Here is a 23,161-nt window from a genome sequence, read left to right as displayed (position 1 = left end):
GCGCAAGCCTACGTGCGCGTGTTGGACCAATACAACGTATTAAGCCAATTCGCGGCCGCGCAGCTGCACTTTAATATATTTAAGTTTTTTGCTGATGCCATGGTCTCCAAACTTCTGCTCGCGACTGTACAAAAAAGTAAACAAGGTTCGTGGACAAAGATTTATCAAAATATTTGTGCTCAGCTTGTTCTTTTCATGGCCTTTATGTTTTTCACACCAGCTGTATATATGCACTGCTTTGCTGGTTTGGAACTGATATAGTTCTAAAGTTCGTGTGATATTTTCATTACTTGTTAAATAGACAAAACTAAAACGCGGAAGCATTGATATCAGTTATTTCTGCCACAATTTTTGGGACATGCGAATATATTCTTTTATGAAAAAATACATATTTTACTTGACAGTGGGTGGCATTCGGTAGTTTGTTGGCAGCCTCTAATATACAATTACATTGGCAATGGCAATGCAGTTATTATTGATGTATTTGATGCCTGGACAAATTCTATAAGGAGGAGGCCGCGCTGCAACGTGAGCCCCCCCTCTCCAAACAAAATTTCTGGCTATGCCATTGTGCAGTGAAGCAGGTCTTTGAACACTGACCAGTTACAGATGATTTTCTGCATTTACACCCGTCGCTTACCAAGAGCTTAGAAAAGGTGTTCGGCTGAAATGTACCAAATTTTCTTTACAGAGCCACTAATTTGCTTTGTTCACAGGAACCTCCCTGAGAAAACTGACGTCAATCCGAGCATTTGTTGACGTGATTTTACTCCTTGCGGCGTCGGCCATTTTCGTTACGGCGCGGTTTCGCCAAGGTCACCGCCAAGTGCACCGAAAATATAGCCATGCACCTAAGGCTTTCGCCTTCTTCAAAAAAAAAGGAAATTCCGTGGCAGTGAACATAACTCGACCAGGCATCTGCACGCAAATGCGCAAATGGACTCGTAAACTGAGGCCAACCGAGATTAAGGGCGTCAATCATGCGACTGCATATCCTGAAACATGCGCCTATCGCCACCATTTCGCAAGCTTACATTATTATTTTACAATCAGCTTTCGAGAGATGAAGCGAAAAAAGGGCATTTTTGCTTTTTTGATTCGATCGGACAAAAAGTTGGACGAGGAAAAGATGGACGGAAGGGAGGCTTGGCGGAGGCCGCTCTTTCAAGATTATGCATCCACTTTCTCGAAGCAGGGCTGAGCCTCTAAACGCCTATCAATAGCAGCAAAACTGCTGATTCACAGTTGACTAGCTGGCCGCTCGTCTTATACGCGCGGCGGTTATCAGATCAGCCATTCCTGATTCGCGCTCGTCCATGCTCGACGATGTCAGCGGTTCTTTTTTTTTAATTTTTTATTGTTAAAACGTGTATTCTGTTATCGTCCAATACACTTCGTGCGTCATCGCGCGAATTTCGAATCTTAAAGGTCCGTACGCTACGTGGTGTAAAAGCTGTGAACTAAATGCGATCTCCGGAATTGCTCGGGTTGGAAAACAGAAGAAAGTAAATGGCTTATTATAGAGGCAGTTATTTTTTGCGGGTGACAAGGTCCGGCTCTCCGCAGCCATAGGAACAGGGGTCCTGTGGATCTAAGCAAGGCCCCCACTCAAAATACCGGTATTTTCAGCGCATGCAATCTGATTGTGGAGATACATATCTGAAGCACCATTTGGAAAGTTGTCCAAAGTAATGCCTAGTATTTAAGCCCAGATGTACAAAACCAAATTATAGAAATTTGTGTTGAAATCATCAAAGAAGGTCTTGATGCAAAAGTAAACGCTGCAGGCTGCTTCTCCATACCTGCTGACCAAACGACGGATATTGCTGGAATTGAACAGCATACTGTTTGACCAAGCTACCTAAACAAGTATGCCAACGACATCGAGGGAGTGTTTTTAGGTTTTAGCACCGGAATAGATGCCCTCTCTCATTGCGATTGCAGGATCTATGTAAATGTGTACAAACTGCTTCAGATTCTATTCACCCGTCCAGTGACCATTGCCAGCGCAGAGAGAATATTTTTTCACATGACATTACTAAAAAGCTACTAGCGCTCTACGATGTCTGAGGAACGCATGGTTTGGCTGGCGCTTCTATACGCCCACAGAGATGTCACCATCAATGTGTTCGAATTGATTGACCGTTTCGCTAAACTTCCCACCGAGTGAAGTTTTTCCTTCAGATAGCGAAGCAGCAAAAATCAATGCAAGTAAAAAACTCCGTTCGTTCAGGTCCATAAACTCGTAATTATGAAAACGTATGACGGTTCATTAGCTCGCCGCTTATTCTAACAGTTAGCATCATGATCAAAATTATCATGTGAATACGAAAACTTCGACGACATCAATAACCAATTTTGACCGACCTTGCTCATTGAAAGCCCGGCCCACGCGGCGTTTCCCAACAAACACACTCGGATATTAGGTAGTTCAACTTGCCGCATCATCTTTGGCTTTCGTTTGGCCTTTTTCTCCTTTTGAGCTACCTGCTTTTACTTCTTTTTTAAACCGAAAGTATACCCTTATCTAATTTCAGGTGCAGAATATTTGTTGCCGCTCTGATGGAAGTTAAATTACACATTTTCGTAGTGATTTCTGCATTATTCCTCTATTATTCTACCCACATCCCGACCGAAGCATGGTCCATGTACATATCACGATTTATGCGATTATAGTTTTGTTCTTGCCTGGATCTTCTGTCTTTCTAGGCGTAAAGTTTGCTATCTGTGACTGCGCAACATGTTTATTTGTCTTGTTTGACGCATTAAATACAGTGACGTTTGCTTAAATATGTAGATTTATTGGAGAATTATACGAATATTTAAATATCTTGTTGAAAGGTTTTGTGTATACAAGCAGTGAACTTTCTTTCCAGCGACACTTTTTTGTCCTTTATCAAGTTGTACCTTCGCATTTGTATATTTCATTCTATCTTCCCATTCCTAATGTATATTTTGCAGAACTCACGCGTTTTATATCTACTCACTGTTGCGACTATAATCTCGGTGTAATTACAATACACTACCGGTAACAGCTGCTCCCTGCGCTATCTATTGCAACGAAGGACAGCGTAGTTGAGGTTATCCCTGGCCGTTGCTTATGTGCAAAAATGTAAACAAGGTTCTTGAATGACAAAGATTCATTAAAATATTTGTCCTCAACTTGTTTATTTCATGGCCTTTACGTTTTTCATATCAGCTGCATGCTCTACTTTGCTGCTTTCGAACTGATATAGTTGTAAAGTTTATGTGATATCTTCTTTACTTATTAAATAGACAAAAGAAAACGTGGATGCATCAATATCAGTTATTTCTGTCACAATTTTGGGACATAGGAATGTATTATTTTATGGAAAAAACACATATTTTACTTGACAGTGCGTAGCGTTCAGTAATTCGTTCGCAGCACTTAATGTACAATGGCATGGGCAATGGCAGTGCATTTATTATTCATGTATCTGAACCCTCGAAAAATTCTACAAGGAGGAGGCCGTGCTGTAACGTGAGCCCCCCCTCCCCGAACATATTTTTGGCTACGCCACTGCCTGTAATGTAATTGACGTTAAAGAAGTGTATTTTTTCGCTTGTAGATAAATGCATTGCAGTTGAATAAGTTTTCTAATTTGTCCACCTTATGACGACAAACACATTGTGAAAAGCTTGTTAGAAACTTGTTTCATCCTGTTCCTTTGTAATTATTCTTGTGTATCCTGCTCACCCTGCTTGGACTTCTTGTCCGCAGTATTGTTTAAATAAATAAATAAAATTTATACGTGGTGTCACAACTATCATGCACCAACATTTAAAGAAAGAACAATTGCTTCCCTCGATTTCCAGTACAGTGGAGCAGCCGCCAGTACATGTTTCGTTGTTGAGATTTAATTAGGTAATTTTATTTATTATCTAACTCGAGAAGTAGTCTTCCAATTAAGAAAGTATCAATGAGAAAATTGTAGAGACACATGAGAAACCCCCGACACAGCTTTCTGTTTCTGAATACGTGCTACATAAAAGTTTTTCCGATCGGGAAAGAAGCCCGTGAATGCACGCAAAATTGCCGCGCGACTGGCCCCTCGAGGCACTTTGCGTCTATTCGCGGGCTTCTTTCATGCTCGGAAAACACTTTTATGTAGCACGTATTGAGCAAGTTGCAGCCGGTTACGCAAGTCAAATTGTACAGTTGCTGACTGGCGCACGTGGAAGATACAACGCTCATTATCGCGTCCGACGTCATCGACTAGGAACAACTCAAGCGACATCTGCCTGCGCGACAATTGTACTTAAGGAGCCGCCGGACTTCGTGCCTTCCATTTGGGAGCAGATGGTGTGGCTACGACAGCGCGCCTAAGTACTTCATCGTACTTTGTACAGGTTGGTAGCCAACCCTTCTGTAATTATTTATAAGCCTGTTGCCGCTACCACTGCTGCCATTAGCCAACTGTTGTATAATGTTTCAGAATGCCGTCATGTGGGCAGATCTATAGGTAAAGGTACTGCAGTCCTCCGTACAGAGATTTCTTCTATGAGAGAAAGTATGAGCATACGCTATATACGAGTCCATGCAAAATCACAATGATTCTCCCACTAAAGAGACCAAATGACTGAAGGATGAAAATGAACTGTTGTCGAAGCATCTCTCAACTCTGGAACAGTGCTCTCGTCTTAATAATGTCGAGATAAAGGGCGTATATTGCTTCGCAGTGTTGTAGGCCATTGGTGATAGGATTGGCTGTGCTATCATTGAAACCGACATTGACGTCACGGATGGTGTTCCTGCTAAAAAGGACACGTTATTGCACATTTTTTTCAAGAGCTAAGCGCGCCTATTTTGCTACGTCAGCGGTCGGTTTTTCGCCGAGTAACAGCAAGCCAATTTTCATCAATGATCACCTCACTCCTGATAACCAACGACTCTTTGCGCAGGCTCTTGAGCTCAAAAAAGGTGAAGGTTGGAAGTACCTTTGGACTGACAACTGTGTGATTAAAGCTAGGAAATCAGACTGCAGCCGCGTCTAGCGCATTAATGGCCTGATTGATCTGGCGATCATTCAGTAATCGTGAAAGTAATTTTGCAATTACCCACAGCTGCTGTTTTGTCTTTTTGCCGTTAGGTTTTCTTGTCACCAAGTGGAAGCTTTGTTGCAAGATAAATCACCTGCATTCTCTTTCCTTTACTGCAACATTCGTAGCTTACGCAAGCATCATGATGATCTACTGAACTTTCTTTCTATGCTTGACCACTATTTTTCTCTGATATGCTTATCGGAGACCTTTCTAACATCAGCTGACGTATATTTGTATGGTCTGCCCCAGCCCCAGCCCCAACCCTCATTAAGAGCCCCAGCCCCCTCTTAATGACGTCAATTTCGTCGCATAGTTAACCGTCTGTGCACCGTTTATGGTGCATCACGTGCCCACTGTGTATGCGAGGGTGCAAGGCACGTTGCTTGCAGACGCAGTGGAAAAAGAGGCAGTGCGCCCCTGGCATTCCTTTTTCCCCACACAACATCCAGGCTCTCGCTGGAGCGCATCGTATATTAGTGTTTATGCTTTCTTTGCGTTACTGTCCTGTGTCTGGTATTGCACGACTCTCAACAGCCGACCAGAGCAACTTACTACGCTTTGAAATAAGTGTGCTATGCGCACTGAATGAACATGAGTCACACGTCTTCATAAAATGTTTGCCAGCTGTAGGAGAACAAACACAATTACATTCAGGGCTCGTATTCGCAACAACCTTCTTACGCCATAACTGTTGGTAAGAGCAGATGCGAGCCAATCGTAAACTTGGACGTATTATTAGCGGAAGAGGCCGCCCAATGGCAAACAGCAGTTACGAACGAAAGGTTCGTGAACTGGGCCCCAGGGTCCCTATTCACAAAACCTTAGTGTAAAAGCCGTTCGGCATTGGTCATCGCCGCGCCGATCGCTGTCGTGAGGCGCTTGCCAGAACGACGGCTACTCATGATAAAGATCGGCGTGATAACGAGATCATCCCCACGGTGAGTGTCCAATTGCGGATGGTACTTAGGCAAAGAAGCTTTTGACCGCACGCAGCCGCACGTGGCATTCTCGAAGCTCTCCACATGTGTAAGGGCGGTGCCTACTTGACCAGCGCTCCTGTGTTGACCATGCAGTCAGGATAACCAACGTGATCCGAGACGCTGGGCAATCAAGAACCACTCTTAAATATTAAAAACTTAAATTATGGGGTGTAACGTACCAAAAAACCGATCTGATGATGAGGAACGCCGTAGTGGGGGACTCCGGAAATTTGGACTACCTGGGGTTCTTTAACGTGCACCTAAATCAAAGTACACGGTTGTTTTCGCATTTCGCCCCCATCAAAATGCGGCCGCCTTGCCCGGGATTCGACCCCGCGACCTCGTGCTCAGCAGCCCAACACCATAGCCACTGAGCAACCACGGCGGGTAACCGTTCTTGAGTGTGAAAAGCTTTGTCAATTTGACCGGCAGGTTCCCACTTAAAGCGTCTTCTCGGCAAAACCTAGAAGCTTCTTCTTCTTCATCTCTTCGGCAGCGACGGCAATGAAGACGACACGCGACAGCTCGTATGCTTTTAAAGGCAAGCAAGCAAGCAAGCAAGCTTCTTCCTTCTGTTCGCCCGCGTGCTCCTGCTGCTATGATTTTCTAAAATCTAGTACCGAAATAAGTGACCAAGTCTTACGGAAAGATTGTGCTTTATGGGAACACCTATACGTTTACTTTATTGCAGGCCGAATTACGCAATCCAATTAATGATTGTGCGCAGTCGAATTAGTTCTTGATCGTGGTTGGGGTTGTAATGCACAGCTCTAACAAGACACAAATGAAGAAACACGATCCCACATGCAGGAGGAGAAGGAGGAGGAAACAACTTTATTTTGTTAATTTGCTTAGTGATGGGTGGCTACCAGGTGGTGCCTTACAGCCACCTCCTCAGCTCTTTTGATGGCCCGAAGTTGAACCTCCAGGTTCGGGTTCATGAGTATCGCTTCCCACGCTTCAGGCGAGGGAGCGGCCAGGAGATCTGGTGGGGGGAGATCTTGTCTGCAGTCCCAGAGAATATGATTTAAGGAGGCTATGGACCCACATAATGAGCAGTGTGGGTCTGTCAAGTCAGGGTAAAAGTGTGCGTATATTTGTGGGCTGGGAAAAGAGTGCGTTTGGAGTCGGCGCCAGGTGACTTGTCCCTTGGTGAGCTTGGGATTAGGTGGGGGTTTTGTCCGTCTTGCGAGGCAGTAGTATTGGGCAATTTCGTGGTATGTGGTCAGTGGCTCGCTGACCAGGTCGCCTGAGTCGGAGACGGGACCCAACGCTCGGCTGACGAATCCTCGAGCACACTGGTGGGCCGCCTCGTTCCCCGGGTTCCCTGCGTGAGCCGGGACCCATATCAATTCAATTGGGGTGGGTTCTTCTTCACTATCTTGTTGTTTAGGGGAGAGTAGGGGAGGCAGTAGTCATAGTGTGGCTGGGGCCACGATTCCACGTGCAAAGTTGGATATGGTGGTCTTTGAGTCGCTGATTATGGTTGTAAATCCGGCTGCTGCAGCGAGGGCAATGGCCGCCTGTTCTGCCTCCGCCGATTTGAGGGCACGCACAGAACAGGTCATCCGTATTGATGTTGCTCGGGGAGTAAATTGGTTGTTGGTGTTGTTGTTGATTATCTTGGGGAGGCTAATTACGCTAATTGCGTACGTGTTATGTGGCAAGGAATATTGAGCAGCGTCAACGTATGCTGCTTCGGAGTTGGACCCGTGGGTTTTGTGCAGGGCTTGAGCTCTTGCTTTTCGCCTGCCGTCGTGATGACCTGCCAGCATGTTCTTTGGCAGTGGCTTGATGATGAACCTCTTTCTGATGTTGGGGGGAACGGTGGCAGGATCGTTGTGCGTTGGAGACACTCTGTGCCCGATGCGGTCCAGGATCCAACGGCCTGTCTTGCTTCCCTGTAGTCGGTGAATGTGCGCCATGCGGTGTGCTTCTAGAAGTTCTTCCACGGTATTGTGCAACCCCAGGCTTAGGAGGTGCTCGGTAGGGGTGGTACGGATGAGCCCCAGCGCAGATTTGTACACTTTGCGAATGAGGCGGTCCAGTTTTGCTTTTTCAGTTTGGAGTAGATGTAGGTAGGGAAGGGCGTAGGTGAGCCTTGAGATGACAAAGGAGTGGATGATTTGGAGTAGCTCCTTCTCCTTCATACCTTGCTTGCGTGCCCTCACTCGGGTGATTAAATGGACCGTCTGATTCACTGCTATGGTGAGACGCATGCAGGATGATGCGTCACCATCCTGTGTGTGCGTGCGTAACTTTGTGATGTTAAACCAAACCACTCGGTCATCCAGCCAATCACTCTATCAAAACTCTCAGCCACAGCTGTGTGCTGCTCTCAAAAGCGGCGCAGCGATGTCACGTGACGTTTTTGAACCTCTCTCCGCTCCTTCACCTGCACTCTGAATTCATATTAGGCCGCCAGCCTACAACGGCGCGACCAAGCTGCGGTTGCACCTGCAAAAAGTCTTAAGCGGTAAGACGTAGGGTGCCTCGATGCCAGCGCCGCCGTTCAGAGTGGAGACAACCCCGCTGGCGCCGCCATATTGAATCACACGAGCTCAGACTCAGCTACGCTTGCGTTCTTAAATAGTGTTACTCGCGGGGCGCTTCCAAGTGCTTTGGGTTGATGAGGATGTTATTATCGGTATCGCATCTGCACATCTTTATAACCAATAGCCGTTAACTCGTCGAAGGTCGGAGACGTAAATGTATGGCGCCGGGAACATGCCCCAAGTTGCCTAATTCAATCACATTTATTATGCCGTGTGCATGTTTGAAATACGCACTACTTTTTTTTGCGCTTCGATGCTAGGTATACAAGGTTTGCGACCCCCTGTGTGTGGAAGTTTTTCTTTTTCGCTGTTGTATTTTGGTTTACACGTCACGCCTCCTTTACCGTAGCCAGCCACTCGCGCACGGCGGTTAGTTTCCCTTGCGTTGCGCGTGCTCTTCGCGTTCGTTGCAATTATTTGACGATATCTACGCGCAATTTTGCTTTTTTTGCCCACAAAACTGTGTGCTGACAGGATTAAGCTGGTGTAAAAATAACTGCGTTGTGAAAATAAGGTTTAGTTAGTGCTGTAGAGAAACATTTAACGTAACTTGTCTGTGTCAATCTTGCGTAGTACACACAAGAAACCAAACGATGCACAAAATACATTTACGTAGTAATGTCTAGTACAGTCAATCATAAAAGAGATATGTACATGAAAAATTGTATGTACTGTGTGGCGCCTTAAGGTTGTGTTGAAAGACTAGATAAAAAAAATTCGCAAGGTAGGCTCGACACACACAATGCGGGATAGGGAGAGTTTTTTTTAATTTATTCATTACATGGGGGGGGGATTTCAAGTGAGTACATCAACCTTATTACACACAATATAAATCGAAAACCAGAATGGAAACAAGAAAACGCAACCGCGGGTAATATTAATCAAGATATCCAGCCAGAATACATCAGCTACCATCGAATACGTCGCATCAGCCAAACACATCGATGGCGAGTACAGAAAATTTTATAAATAACCATTAGAACACTGATAACTGCATTGAAAAAATATACAACACTGCATACATATCGCGTACAAAAACCGTAAATGAAACTAAGACAGTCAAATACAGATTCGCAATGTTTTCACTTCGAAAATACAGTCCATGATGATGTAAGGCTGTTGACTTTAACAGACGGCGCCCATCCTGTCGATTTCCCTCGTATTGGTCCTCTTCAAAGTGTTTTTAAGTACAAGTAAAACTAAAAAAGTTATTATTGATATGAAAAGTTGCCTTGTAAATACAGATAACCCATTACAGTGCTTAAAAATAAATTTTCGCAGAAGTAAGGCTGTATTACCTCTCTTCACACGTTTCGAAAAAATGCACAGGCTACAACAGACACCATGCCAGAAAGCGCAGAAACATTTTGGTCCCATGATGCTCCTTAACTCTACTACACCTGGGCATACTGTGCACAGGCATTTAAAAACCGTCACACTACCCACTACGATCGGGAATGAGCACGAATGACCATCGGCTTAGGAGCACCACGCTACAAATATATTCGTCTAAAATATCAGCTATATAACCTAACAACCTGAGATCCGCAAGATATCTGCTGAGAAATCAGAAAAAATCACAATGCTTCGCTTGCCACGTACACAACAGCCGCTCTCCCCGGAAGAAGCACTGCGTTCTTTATTCCCAAATAACCAGTAGCGAAAAAAGAAACTAAGAAAAAAAAAGAAAGAAACAAGAGACACACGATGTGTGCTTCCCGTGATAAAGTAAAATAGGTGGTTTACATGACGATTTGTAGCTAATGTAAGACTATTTCGCGGCGAAGCATCTTCGTCAGTCCTTAAAATAAGAGTACTACTCGCATAGACTGCGCGGATCAAAGCGGCAAAAGCCTATGCGACGCGCGCTCGCAAACCATGGGCTACTCAGACAGCAACGGTGCAGAGCTTAGTTCGTGATCGAACGTAGGTACGTGAGCGAGGATCAGAGAATACTTTCTTATTTAAATGAAAAACACGGTGCGATAGTCTCAACTTTCTTGACCCTTACCTCGCAAATGTAGGAGCTATCCGTTGCCTTCAAGTGATACCGCTTTACTTGGGCTTCCCATCTCTTCCTTCGCTCTGGGTCCCGGGGGAAGCGTAAACAACGAAGCCCTTTACGCGTCGATCCGGTGCACTTGGGAACACAACAGCCCGTCATGTCGACTCGATGCACTTGACAAGCTTGTCATTCATGCAGCTGAACACTGTCCAGCAAGTAGAAGCATCAGCGAAGCATCCGCGCGCACTGTGTCTCGAACTAAGCCCCGGCACCAAGCAATCGCAACCGCTCGCTGTGATTCAATATGGCGTCGCAGCGAGAAAGCGGCGGCGCGGGGGCGGTCAAAGGATGACACCACCCTGAACGGCGGCGCTGGCATCGAGGCACCCTAGTAAGACGAGAGGATGCAGATTGCTATACGGGGGATCCCTATTTGTGGTCATCATCATCATCATCATCATCATCATCAGCCTATATTTTATGTCCACTGCAGGACGAAAGCCTCTCCTTGCGATCTCCAATTACCCCTGTCTTGCGCTAGCGTATTCCAACTTGCGCCTGCAAATTTCCTAACTTCATCATCCCATCTGGTTTTCTGCCGACCTCGACTGCGCTTCCCTTCTCTTGGTATCCAATCCATTCTGTAACCCTAATGGTCCACCGGTTATCCATCCTACGCATTACATAGCCTGCCCAGCTCCATTTCTTCCGCTTAATGTCAACTAGAATATACGCTATCCCCGTTTGGTATTGTGGTATTGTGGCATTGGTTTGGTATTCGTGGTATTGAAGCGCAAACAAAAACATACGCAGACAAGTTTAACTATATATTAGGCGGTTGTTGTGTTTTGGGTTTTCTATGTATGTTCTTGTTTGGGCCATCAATGCCACAAATATTGAACCACCACCTATCCCAGCTGTCCGCCCTTCTGCAGATGAGTTTTCAACGCTGTCCCAACAGCGCCTGTATCGGTCGCACAGCTTGCGTTTTTTCCCTCTCTGTGTTGCGTCGTTCTGCGCCGCAAATGTGGACAGCGTAGACCCAGACTGGCTTGACCAGCTGGAGGGACGCCTGATGGAGACTGAGCGCTAGGCGGAGAAGGCCAAGCTCGACGAGTGGCTCGAAGAGCTGCGCGCCGCGCGCCAGATGCAGCAGGGCTGGATGCAAGACTGCGAGGCACAGATCGAGCAGCTCAAGAGGGACGTGGCCAACGTGAAGGACATCAGCGACTCACTGCCCGACCGCTGCTTCCGGCGCATCAAGCTCGAGCCCTGAGTTCATCGGACAGGCACGCGGTGGTGCCCCCGTATAACAGCGGGAGGAGCGGTGAAAGGAGGGACCCCAGTGGGAGAGAAGGAGAGGAGAGGAAGGAGCCAACCTTCACGATGAAAGCGGTAGGACAGAGCTGGCGAGAACGGCGACAGACTCCGGCGAAGGGACGTCGTCGGGGAAAACAGTTTGTGGCGGCGGAACGGCATCTGGAGAGGTTCTCGAAATGCATTAGGGAAGAGACATTCGTAGCGCTTCGTATGGTCGTTTTGAAACGGACCGCATGTGCGTTCTGTGTGTGTTTTATTTTCGTTGTTTTTACATGGTATCACCACAAACAAAGAAAAACAAAGGGAACTGTCAAGTACGTACGTGGACGGCATGTCTGCGTTTAGATTTCGTTTCTCTCTCGCCCCCTGTAACGTATGCAACGGAACTTGGTAGTCCAACGCTGTAGCTCCCATTCTTAATGTGTCTCATTGTGACGGCTAATATTGGCAGTCCTCTTAGCGAGACTGCGTAAGAGCTGCATTGGAAAACCTACGTGTTTGGAAGAAAAACTGGAATTGCGCTCTTCATTTCATGGTTTCTGGGGACCAATGACAAGGAGCTTCCTCAATCTTTGACGCAATAGGGGATAAAAAATCGAAAAGGACCACGAAGTGCATTATCAAGTTTGGTGTCATTTTTCCTTTAATACAAAATGAGAAAGATATCATGGGCTAGCTGCGAAAAAAAAATATTTTTAAAGCATGTTTCTATAAGTGAACGACGATGCGTACAAAAAGAGCCTAACAATAATCACTGTCTACTGGTAACCTTTTAGTAGAAAAACAGTGCTCTTCAAGATGGCTTACATGTCTAGCCTAAGCCAGCGCGAAGAGAACCACGTCCACCGCCGATTGTCATTGTTGGTTACTGGTCAGGCGAGGAATTAGCATCATTATTGCCACTGATATAGAAAACACACACAAGAATCCTTACTTAACGGAAACTGCGTTTTGGAAAGAAAGGCGCTGCCGGGCAACGAACAGGGTGGAAGGATGCCATAATGAGTCAGAAATGATTTTTTTTTCAGAGCATTACGTGATCAAACAGCTCAAGGAAGCGAACGGATCTTGATTATGTTGTCCTCTTCGATAATAATTTCATACTGCAATGCTTTGAAAACGTCTTACTGTAAGCAAAAATGATTCGCACATATAATCAAATTTGGACCGGCCACGCTCCCTGTCTCGTTCACCGAAACACCGCTGACTGATCTGCTATGAATGTGGGTGGTCAATAAGGAGTTCGTCAGTTACATCACCTTCATAGATATATTGTATATCTACATATTTGTTATTCCCTGGTCACAAGCAAAAAAGAAAAAACGCCTTAACAGAATGTGGGGCATCCAAGACGGGTGAAGAGAAAGACGACGTGCGGCTGGCTAGCTGAATCTCGACAGGCACTCAGCTGATCAAGGCCGTCGCGATTAACTCTGCCTGGCTGGCTGTTCATTAACGCCTTTCGCGGGCTAACAATATATATATATATATATATATATATATATATATATATATATATATATATATATAGAGAGAGAGAGAGAGAGAGAGAGAACATCCCATTTCACTCAATTAAATCACTGTGTTTCATATGTGCCTTTCTCTACATTGCGGCGAACGAGCTATGCAAAACCGTGAGGAATACACATTGTGGACGTATTTCTGTGAAGTAATGCCGCGGACGAGGTAGCTTAGAGTCCGGTTTCGCCTAGGTAGAGCGTATATCGTGCCTAAATGCTGTGTAAGCGAAATAAACACATCTTACCACCTGAAAGTCTTTCGTTGTTCAGTCGTCGCAAGTCGCTTAGTGAACAATCGACGCGAACCGCGAGGCGTATAGAGCGCGAGCTTCAGCCAGGCTCCACCCATAGTCTCACGTGCTAGTAGTACTACCAATCTCGAGTGGATGCATTTTCGCCTCATTTCAGAAACTGCATTTGAAGGATTTAAGTTATTGCAGTCGTCCTCCGCGAGAGCTGTGCATAATCACATTTCAAACTAGGCTTACCCTGCACCCTGTACACGTCGTATCCATATCGTGCGAGGAACGACGCTTTCCTACGACGAACTCCGCCGCGCGCAAAAAAAAAAAAAAGAGGCGCCGCTCTACAACGTGACAAGCTGCAATAAAACCACCACTTTGTTATTACTCTCTCCTTGGGCAGGTGAACATCCTGCGTACAGAGTGCAATAGTATACTAAGAGATTGAAGGATGTATCTCATTTTCTTTGTTTTTTCTCTTCATTTGTATACCCTTTCGGACGTATTACGATTGTTCTTTTGTGATTTGTTACTCAAAAAAAAAGAAAGAAATCATTGTTAGAGATCAAAAAGTACTGGTTGTTTTGAGACTGCCACTGTGTGCGGAATGCCAAACTGAAACCAGTGCAAAAGATTATGTCCCTTATTATTTTTACTCCTCATGCGTGCATTTATTAAAGAGAAATTAAACCTGTTGTTTTGTACATGTGCTGCTTCAATCATTGAAGCTAAAAAAAAAATTAAATTATGGGGTTTTACGTGCCAAAACCAGTTCTGATTATGAGGCACGCCGTAGTGGGGGAAATTTGCGAAGCCAGCGGCAATTCCTCGGGAAAGCCTTCTTGCGCTGGTGATGGTCAAGCGTGAACCGAAGCACCACATGTTGCTGCCGTAGCATGAGTTCACGGTTTCGATTTGCGGCTACCGTGAGCGCATTTCGATGGGACGTGGAATGAAAAAAAAAGAATCAGTGGTAACTTCGCAGTAAATGCGAGAGAAATGTGTTGCTTTGTGTCGGCACGTCCTTGCAGTCACGAATCCGCGGTTTAAATCGCGTTCAACACATCGCAAAGGGTTCTTTCAGGTGCTAAACCTTCGAGAAGCGAAGTGTAAATAACGATGGTTCGTCGGATGCAATTGTCCCAACAACTGTACACTCCCAGTTTGCTTAAGTGGCGCCGCATTTCACTGCCTCAATCTCTATGGCAAAGGAACCGCTGAGCCTGTTGTATTCAGAGGATTGAATCCAATTCATCTCATGGAGTCGGTGATCATAAGAAAAAGAAAGGAAAAGATACAGCACTACATGGAGAGAAACAAATTGGGTGCTGAAAGCCAGAATGTAAATCGCTGAACTGAGTTGAACGTGTTGCACTGAAGAGGGAATACTGGTATATGCATTTTCGTGTGTTGAAAACAGCAGAAAGCCTCAATTTCTTTCTCTTCAAATCACGCCCGCTTAAAAACGGCGAGAAACGGCTTCACTTTGGGAAACAGTTCATTGAGAATCGCGATCGCAATGTTAGTTTAGTGCCGAACGTTTCTGTGAACAAATGCGGAAATTCGATATTTCATTATGAACTTTACTATAGTCATGAGAAAACTTATAGCGGGTTAATATCGAGGCAAGTGTAGAATTTCCATCGAGTGTTCATTACATGCTCGTTAAACACAGAAAGTATTACTCTTGTCTAATAAATTTATAGTTCAATCATATGTTGTCTCATGCATGTTTTATTATAATCCATGTGAGCTACCGCTGCAGGGTGCGGAACAGCGCATGAAAAGCCCACCCCGCACGGGACTGAGCTCCGTCGGCCGGCACTGTAACGTGGCCTTTCATAAGTATATTGTCTAGGGCATAGCCCTGTCAATGAAGTTTGGCGAACGAAAACATCGGAAAATATATGTGAAAGAGCCATCACAAGTTTACTATAGCATAGACCACGAGAGCTAACAGAGGGTAGAAGTTCAGGAAGCGCTGCGAACTGTAGCAGACGACAGGCACGAGTCGTCGCCTTCACGATCGATGCTAATAAGTCGCGTACATTGGGAAATCTTCCAGCGTTCGCAAGTGCCCATAACACATTCGTGATGCAAGAGTTTCTACAGCCCACCGTGCACTACAAGCGGTTATAGTAGGCTGGAAACCGCGGGAGCGTGGTGGGTCTTTGTGGAGCCGAGTCACGCGGCTGCGTATATTCGATATTTTATTATGAACTATACTATAGTCATGAGAAAACAGTTTAAAGCAGGTTAAAATCGAAGTAAATGCAGAATTTGTGAACAGATGTCGGGGTGTTTCCTGTCATGACTTCACTGCCCTTCAGGCGAACACTCACGAAAGTCAATAGGCTAAAAGCGTAAAAACAGCCAATGTTCTGACCACTGGTAAAACACAGGCCATGCCCCAGAGACGCGAGAGTCGGCTGCCTTGACCGCACATCGTGGTGTAACCTCACTTATTCCGTCCGGGGCTGGCTCAAACGGCCGGCAAGCTGTTGCTGGCCCCTCTTGGACAACAGGAAGGCAGTCCGAGAAGTCGGAGTCACGGCCGACATCGGTCGGGGGAGGCTCGATGGGCAGAGCAGCTCCTTCACGCCGTGCTCCGAAGATGCCGAGGGTTGCTTCTGCTGCTGGTACTCAGTACCCTGAAATTGACTCGGGATGCTGAACTGTCCGTCAGTACTCCAGTTGGGCGACACCTTCCAAGCATCCGCGGCTGGGTCATGATCTTCGACGTCGAAGGCTGCGTAGACATCGGCTCAAACACTCGTAGCCTTGGACTGTCGCTCGCCGCGCTCGACTGCGCCGGAATCCGGGACGGTGCCATGGACATTGCAAACACGACGACCATGTCCGCACTACCACTGCGCCGGTGCCGGCGCGGATGCGGGGAGCCGTTCGGGAACCGGAACAAAAACTGGTCGACTACGCAGCCTTCAAACAAAAGCTTAATGCTGCCGGACAGCAAAGCAGCAGACTATCGCCGCACCGTGGCGACCAGCCGCCCGTCAAGAGCCTACAGCAAACTCGCCAGGCCTAGCGGACCATCCACCACCGCCTCCTGCTGCTCGTCAGCCCATGTTACACCAGGACCCTCTGCATTTTTGGCAACGGTTTTGTGGGCATAGCGCTGGTCCGTGCTGCAGCAGTTGCGCGCCTCAAGAATGACGTAGAGGCTGCGCAGGCGAGGAATGTCGATGCTGTTGAGGCCATCCCAGTGGTTGCACTTCTGTACCAGGAGGTCGTCAATCTGGGTGAACACTTGCTGCTTGCCTTGGGTCGCGGGCTCCTCGACCAGCGACTCCAGCGCAACCATCTCTGCTTGCACGGCCTGTGAGCAAACAGCCGCCGAGGCCTCTGCAAGAAGGTATTTACCGCACTCAAAGTTGCGCGGCTGCTCATTGTGCAGAGCCTCGAGCGTTTCCTTGGCATCGAGGCACCTGGCTGCTTGCGATTTCATAAAGTACTCACTGCGGCCCTGCAGCACCTGGACGGTCTCGCATATTGCTGCTTTCAGTTGCGGCTTCCAGTTCTCGACCAGGCTGGTGCGCAAGACGGTCTCGTTGTCCCAGATCTGGCCAGCGATCTGTACGCGCAGTCTGTACAGCTTCCACGCTGCTTCGACGTCGTACTTCACCCTGCCATCGTCGCCAGGCGTGCCCAAGTTCGCGCTGAGTGATAGGCCGGGAGTTATGGATGGGGCATCGTTACGTCTCGTTGGACCACTGCCGTCACTGCCGGTCTCCTGAGCTCGCAGCAGGGCGTGTCGGCTGGCTATCACCGATGCCGGACCATCCTTGAGCTCTCGCACCTCAGCCTCGAGTGCAGTATTGTGCGTTTCTCCCCTGTCGAGCTTACGCGTAAGGCGTTCCACCTCCTGCTTGTACTCCTCGGTGAGCGCGCTGTACATGTGCACGTTCACATTGAGCATATTCTTCTTGCCCTGAAGCTCGATCTCCATGGCCCGCTCAGCATACTTCATGGTATTGTGCGTTTCCATGTAGCTGAGCTTCGGCGGCGTCACTGCCGCAACCATGAGGGCGCGGAACGACCCACTCAGCGAGTCTTCAAGATTGTAAGCCAGGCTGGAGCCCCGGTACGGCACTCACTGAGTCCCGTTCTTCGAGACGGCGTCGGTGCAGGTGCCGATGCCCAGGAGCGACCAGTTGATCTTGGACGCCGGCGGACGCGGCGTTCTGAATGCGAAGAGCGAAGCCGCTGTGGCAGCGTCCAGTCCAGCCAGCTATCCAGAACGCGTTCTGATCGCTCGTGGCTCGAGCCACGCACACATGCGCGGCGCTGATGATCAAGGCGGATGACCACTCTCGGTGGTGATGGAGATGACGCTACAAATATAATTCCCCCTCCCTCCTGCCCCAAGCACGACATAAATCATGCTAGTGGCAGTGTGGCCATTTTAGCTATTTTGTCGCTGGATTTTGCAACTTCCTGTCTGTTTCGTGACAAGTTTTTCAATTTAGCGACCAGCAACTTTTTTAACGGCATGACTGAACGAGTGGCGACATTTTACGATTTCAAAATTACGAAAGTTGCTTCGAAAATATTCGTCTTCAACGCAGTTTAATATTCAAAAGCTAAATGGGACCAGCTGAAATTGAGTGTGACTGACGAGCTTTACTTGGTAGGAAAATCTAATTTCTTATATTCTTCTGAATCCTACTTCATTTGTAACAAAACAATCTAAAGGTGAACGCAAAATATCAGCTGTCATCCTCCGCGTGTATGTAAGTATAACATACAATAAAAGCCCGCTACACACTGCTGGTAAATTCACTGTGTATTCCTCACTCGCACAGACCTTATATATAGACAAATATGCCCGAAGTAGAGATGGTCGAAGAGGTGCACATCACCCACGAAGAAGCGAATCGGCCAGGATCGACCACGGCGTTAAGAAGAAACAAGAAGAAGGCTCGACTTGAGGCCTCCACCTCGTCGGGCCGTGCAGCACGTTTTGGCAGGAGGGGCAACAGCCGCACCACCACACCGCAGGACGTAGCGAAACGCCTCGCGACCGCTTCAAGGCTTCCTCGACTCCCGAGGGACACTATACGCATCATCATCAGACCGAGGGATGGCCTGAATGTAACAAAGGTCAGTCAGATAAATTTCGCGCAAGCCCTGGCAGTCTTGGCTCCGGCGGGAACGGAGGGCGATGTCATCTTCCCCAACACAGCTCAGGATATCTTTGTGGTTTGCACGCCGCACAAGAAGAACGCAGATGCCTACGCAGGGATTCAACAAGTTCGGCTAAGCAAAGGAACGTACAAGGTGTCGGCTTACATAGCCGCTCCGGACAGCACGTGCAAGGGAGTCATACGAGGAGTCGACGCCGATATCAACGACGCCCAACTCGAAACGATGATCGTTAATCACCGAAACCCTGGGGCCCTGGAGGCTCGAAGAATCAAGACCACTACCACGGGTGTCGTGCGGTTCGATGGCATGAAAGTGCCACACTACGTGTTGTGTGGCGCCAGCATGTTTCGCTGCACGTTATACAGACGGCAAACGGATGTTTGTTACGGGTGTGGAGGCCTCGGCCATAGAGCGGATGTTTGCCCTAACCCAAACAAGACGGTGTGCCAAAGCTGCGGAACAACATCTCTCGTGGAGGGACATCAGTGCATCCCAAATATTCACTGTGCGGTGGACAACATCCTGCAGCAGACCGAAAATGCAAGGAGCGTTTCCAAGTGCCCTACGTTGTCAGACAAAGGAGGCGGCGGCGCCGAAGGCGCGCCAAGAAGAGACAGGTGGCTCGGGAGAGCCGATCACGTAATTCCAGCGTGTCAAGCGCGCCAAGACAGGGGCGCTCCGTCGCACCAGCTGCTCGTCGACGCAGCCTCTCCAGGAGGCGCTCCCGTTCCAGGGGGAGCTCCAACTCCCAGGTGCGGATCCAGGAGGAGCGTACCTGGGCGGATCGAGTCAAGCCACAGACAACGACACCGAAAAAGGTAACGCAGGTAGCATTGCCAGAGCAAAGGGAGGACCCGAAGATCACTTTTCTCTTACAATAAAATGCTCGTCTAAAGGCGGAAATGCAGCAAATGAGGGTCGACTTCGATGCTTTTCGAAAGGCGAACGCCCAACAAAATGTTAGTGTTCAGAAACCTTCCACCCAGGAGCAAGGGTCACAGGCTAACAAGACCAAACGCAAGGCCCCTCCTCCGCAGGACGAGTCGGATTCTATGGACACCGAATCTAGTCATGAAATTCTTGAGAATATACAGAAGTCAATGAAGCAGATTATGGAGAGTATTAGCATGCTCAACCTGAGAATGCGGGTGGTCGAAACAAAGCTAGGGATCGTGGGTACACCAAACGCCACGAACCAGGGTTCAGTACGGACCCTGTCGGGCACGGATGGTAGTAGAGCCCCTAGGGAGCTCCTAATGTAATATAGGCACCATAGCGGGGAATACTAATGAATTGGTAGTTTGGCAGTGGAATTATGCCAGTTTCGAAAAGCGCAAGGCTCCACTACCCCAGTATATTAAATCACAGGCGGTCAAACCGCACGTATTATTATTACAGGAAACTTTGTGTGAATCTCCTTCCTTGGCGGGCTATCGAGCCGTTGCGGGGCGGGAGGAAAACAAACGAGGGATAGCCACACTATTTAGTAAGAAATGCTCTTTCCAGGAGCATAGAATGCAACTAGGCAGATCCAGGGCTGAGGCACTCCTCGTAGAAATCATACCTATTAACTGGCTTAAGCAGAGCGTCTACATACTCAATGTATACAGCCCACCATCACAGCAGAGACAGACTTTTCACTCCATCTTAGCTAAAGCATCTTGTTTAGCTAGAGGTTCCCCGTTAATCGTGGCTGGAGATTTTAATTCACCGCACACTGTATGGGGTTACACAAGGGAAACCACGAAAGGAATTGATCTCGTTCGAGTGGCGGACAATTGCGCCCTGGAATTAATCACCGACCCACGGTTACCCACAAGGATGGGGACGTCCGTAGCGCGGGATACGACACCGGACTTGACATTCGTTAAGAACATAACCGAGGTGGCGTGGCAAAACCTTCAGGAGAGCTTGGGTTGTGACCACTTCGTTATAACCATCTCTGTCAAGGTCAAAGCCGCGCCTCCCAAGGAGTTTCGAGTCACCGATCGGGATGTTTTCCGTAAAATCAGAAAAGAGTACACCGAAGAATACAGTATCCTATAGGTGACTTATTCGAAAGACTAAAGAAAGATTCCGAGCAGGCTACTAAGGTGGTCAGCATGGAGGTTGAGGTCCCCAGAATTGATTCGCATTTGGCGCATCTTCTGGAGGCCAAAAGCTCCATTCAGGCACGTTGGAAAACACAGAGACTCAACCGCAGACTCCGGAAGAAAATAGTGGAACTCAATAGAGAGATTAAAGAGTACTGTGCAGAACTAGCTAGGCAACAATGGAGTGAAATTTGCTCGGCGGTAGATGGGCGAACGCGCACGGGAGGAAAGTGGAACCTCCTTAAACATTTGCTTGACGACTCGCAGGCAAAAAGTAACCAAAGGCTTGCAATTGATAGGATAGTGCGAAAGCACAAAGAGAAGGGAGGTTCAGAGATGGCCCTCATCATGGAGCTGGCTAATCGATATCTCCCGATGGGTCCGGCTGGTCATCGGGACTATCCCAGCTACCGGGGGGAAGAGGTGGGGGAGCTGGTCGTCCCCTTTACAGAGGCTGAGATCAGAGAGGTATTACATAACCTTAATGGCCGCTCGGCCCCCGGGCCGGATGGTATTTCCAACCGCCTCCTTCGCAACCTGGATGATAAGTGCATCACGAAGTTGACGGAAGAAAGCAACAGGATATGCGAATCGGGCACGGTTCCTGAGTCCTGGAAGACTGCTTCGGTGGTCCTCATTCCTAAGCCAGGGAAACCCTTAGCTCCGGAAAACCTGCGCCCGATCTCGCTCACCTCTTGTGCGGGTAAGGTTGCAGTACACTCTATTCACAATAGGATTTCAAAGTATATCGAGTGCCGGGAAATATTTCCCTGCACTATGGTAGGCTTCAGACCCGCACTCTCCACACAAGAGGTGCTGCTTCTCATCAAACGCCAAATTATCAACCGCAGGACTAGAGATATTAGGGGAATACTCGCCCTGGATCTGGCTAAAGCATTTGACATCTCACATAGATTCATACTTGAGGCGGTCTCGGAGATAAATTTGGGACGGAGATTCCACACATATGTTTGATCCTTTCTTAAGGATAGAGTTGCTACCATCAAAATTGGGCAAATTAAATCTGATGAGTTTGAGTTGGGGGCAAGAGGGACCCCCCAAGGGGCAGTAATCTCCCCTCTCTTATTTAATATTGCCATGACGGGACTCTCGGAGCGCCTATCCTCCGTGCAAAACATTGGCCATGCTTTATACGCAGATAACATTACGATTTGGTGTCCTGGTGGATCAGACGCGGACGTTGAACAGGAGCTACAAGAAGCAGTAAATGTAACGGAAGAATTCTTAACTGAAACAGGGCTAAGCCTCTCACCTACCAAGTCTGCGTTATTGCTGTACAGGGCGGCGAGACAGGCGTTAGTGGTTTGGTTCCGATGGAACAGATACCTATTGCCTTACACACGAAGGATGGTCAGATTATTCCTCGAGTCAACTCTATCAGGATGTTGGGCCTGTTACTGGACGCCAGAGGCTGTAATGCAAAGATAATTGCCCACATAACCTCCAAAACGGAGAGTATGCTCCGGCTCATCTCTAGAGTCTCGACTAGAAAAGGGGGACTCCGAGAGGACAATCTTCTCAGGATATATCACGCTTTCCTGATGAGTCACATCATTTATGTGGCATCTGCACTAAATTGGACTAAGACAGAAAGGAACAAAATTTGCACGCTCATGCGCAAGAGCATTAAAAGAGTACTGGGACTACCAGTCACCACTAGTACAGAGAAGCTTATGCAGCTGGGCATGCATAATACCGTCTCGGAGGTGATAGAGGCCCAAAGAACAGCACGAATTGTCAGGCTATCTACATCCAAAGCCGGAAGACGATTACTAGATTCAGTCAACTTAGCTCCAAGCTTCATCAACGACCATGAGCAATCACTCCCGGAAACAATCCGGGCATCATTCACTGTTAGTTCTTTTCCTAGGAATGTTCACCCACAATATAACATTGGGCGACGCAAGGCTCGCGCCCGGGCTATTTTAAAGACAGTCGCAGATAGCCCAAGCTTGGCAGCATTCGTCGATGCGGCCAATATGGACAGACCAGCAACTTTGTTTCGGCAATAGTTGATACGAACGGTACACTCATTAACGCGGCTTCTCTCCGTCATATATCCATCGATGTAGCAGAACAGATAGCCATAGCTTTGGCTAAGAGGAACCCTGTGCGTCCCAATATATACACAGACTCTCGCGCGGCCATACGTGCCTTTGCATCGGGTTCCATCTCCCAAGAGGCTGCGGCCATCC

General features: G+C 47.6%; 1 protein-coding gene across 1 annotated transcript in view; it reads left to right on the top strand.

The window, feature by feature from the left end:
• The window catches only part of LOC119445925 (laminin subunit gamma-1-like), a 472,050-nt gene that overhangs the window by 372,618 nt on the left and 76,271 nt on the right, over positions 1 to 23,161 (top strand). The window contains 1 exon segment of the mRNA XM_049663167.1: positions 13,637 to 14,089. The gene's annotated coding sequence lies outside the window, so the exon portion shown is untranslated.

The sequence above is a fragment of the Dermacentor silvarum genome, chromosome 1, assembly GCF_013339745.2.
Source record: "Dermacentor silvarum isolate Dsil-2018 chromosome 1, BIME_Dsil_1.4, whole genome shotgun sequence".
Taxonomy (NCBI): Eukaryota; Metazoa; Arthropoda; class Arachnida; order Ixodida; family Ixodidae; genus Dermacentor; species Dermacentor silvarum.
The sequence above is the reverse complement of the archived record's forward strand: the minus strand, read 5'-3'. Positions and strand labels throughout refer to the sequence as shown.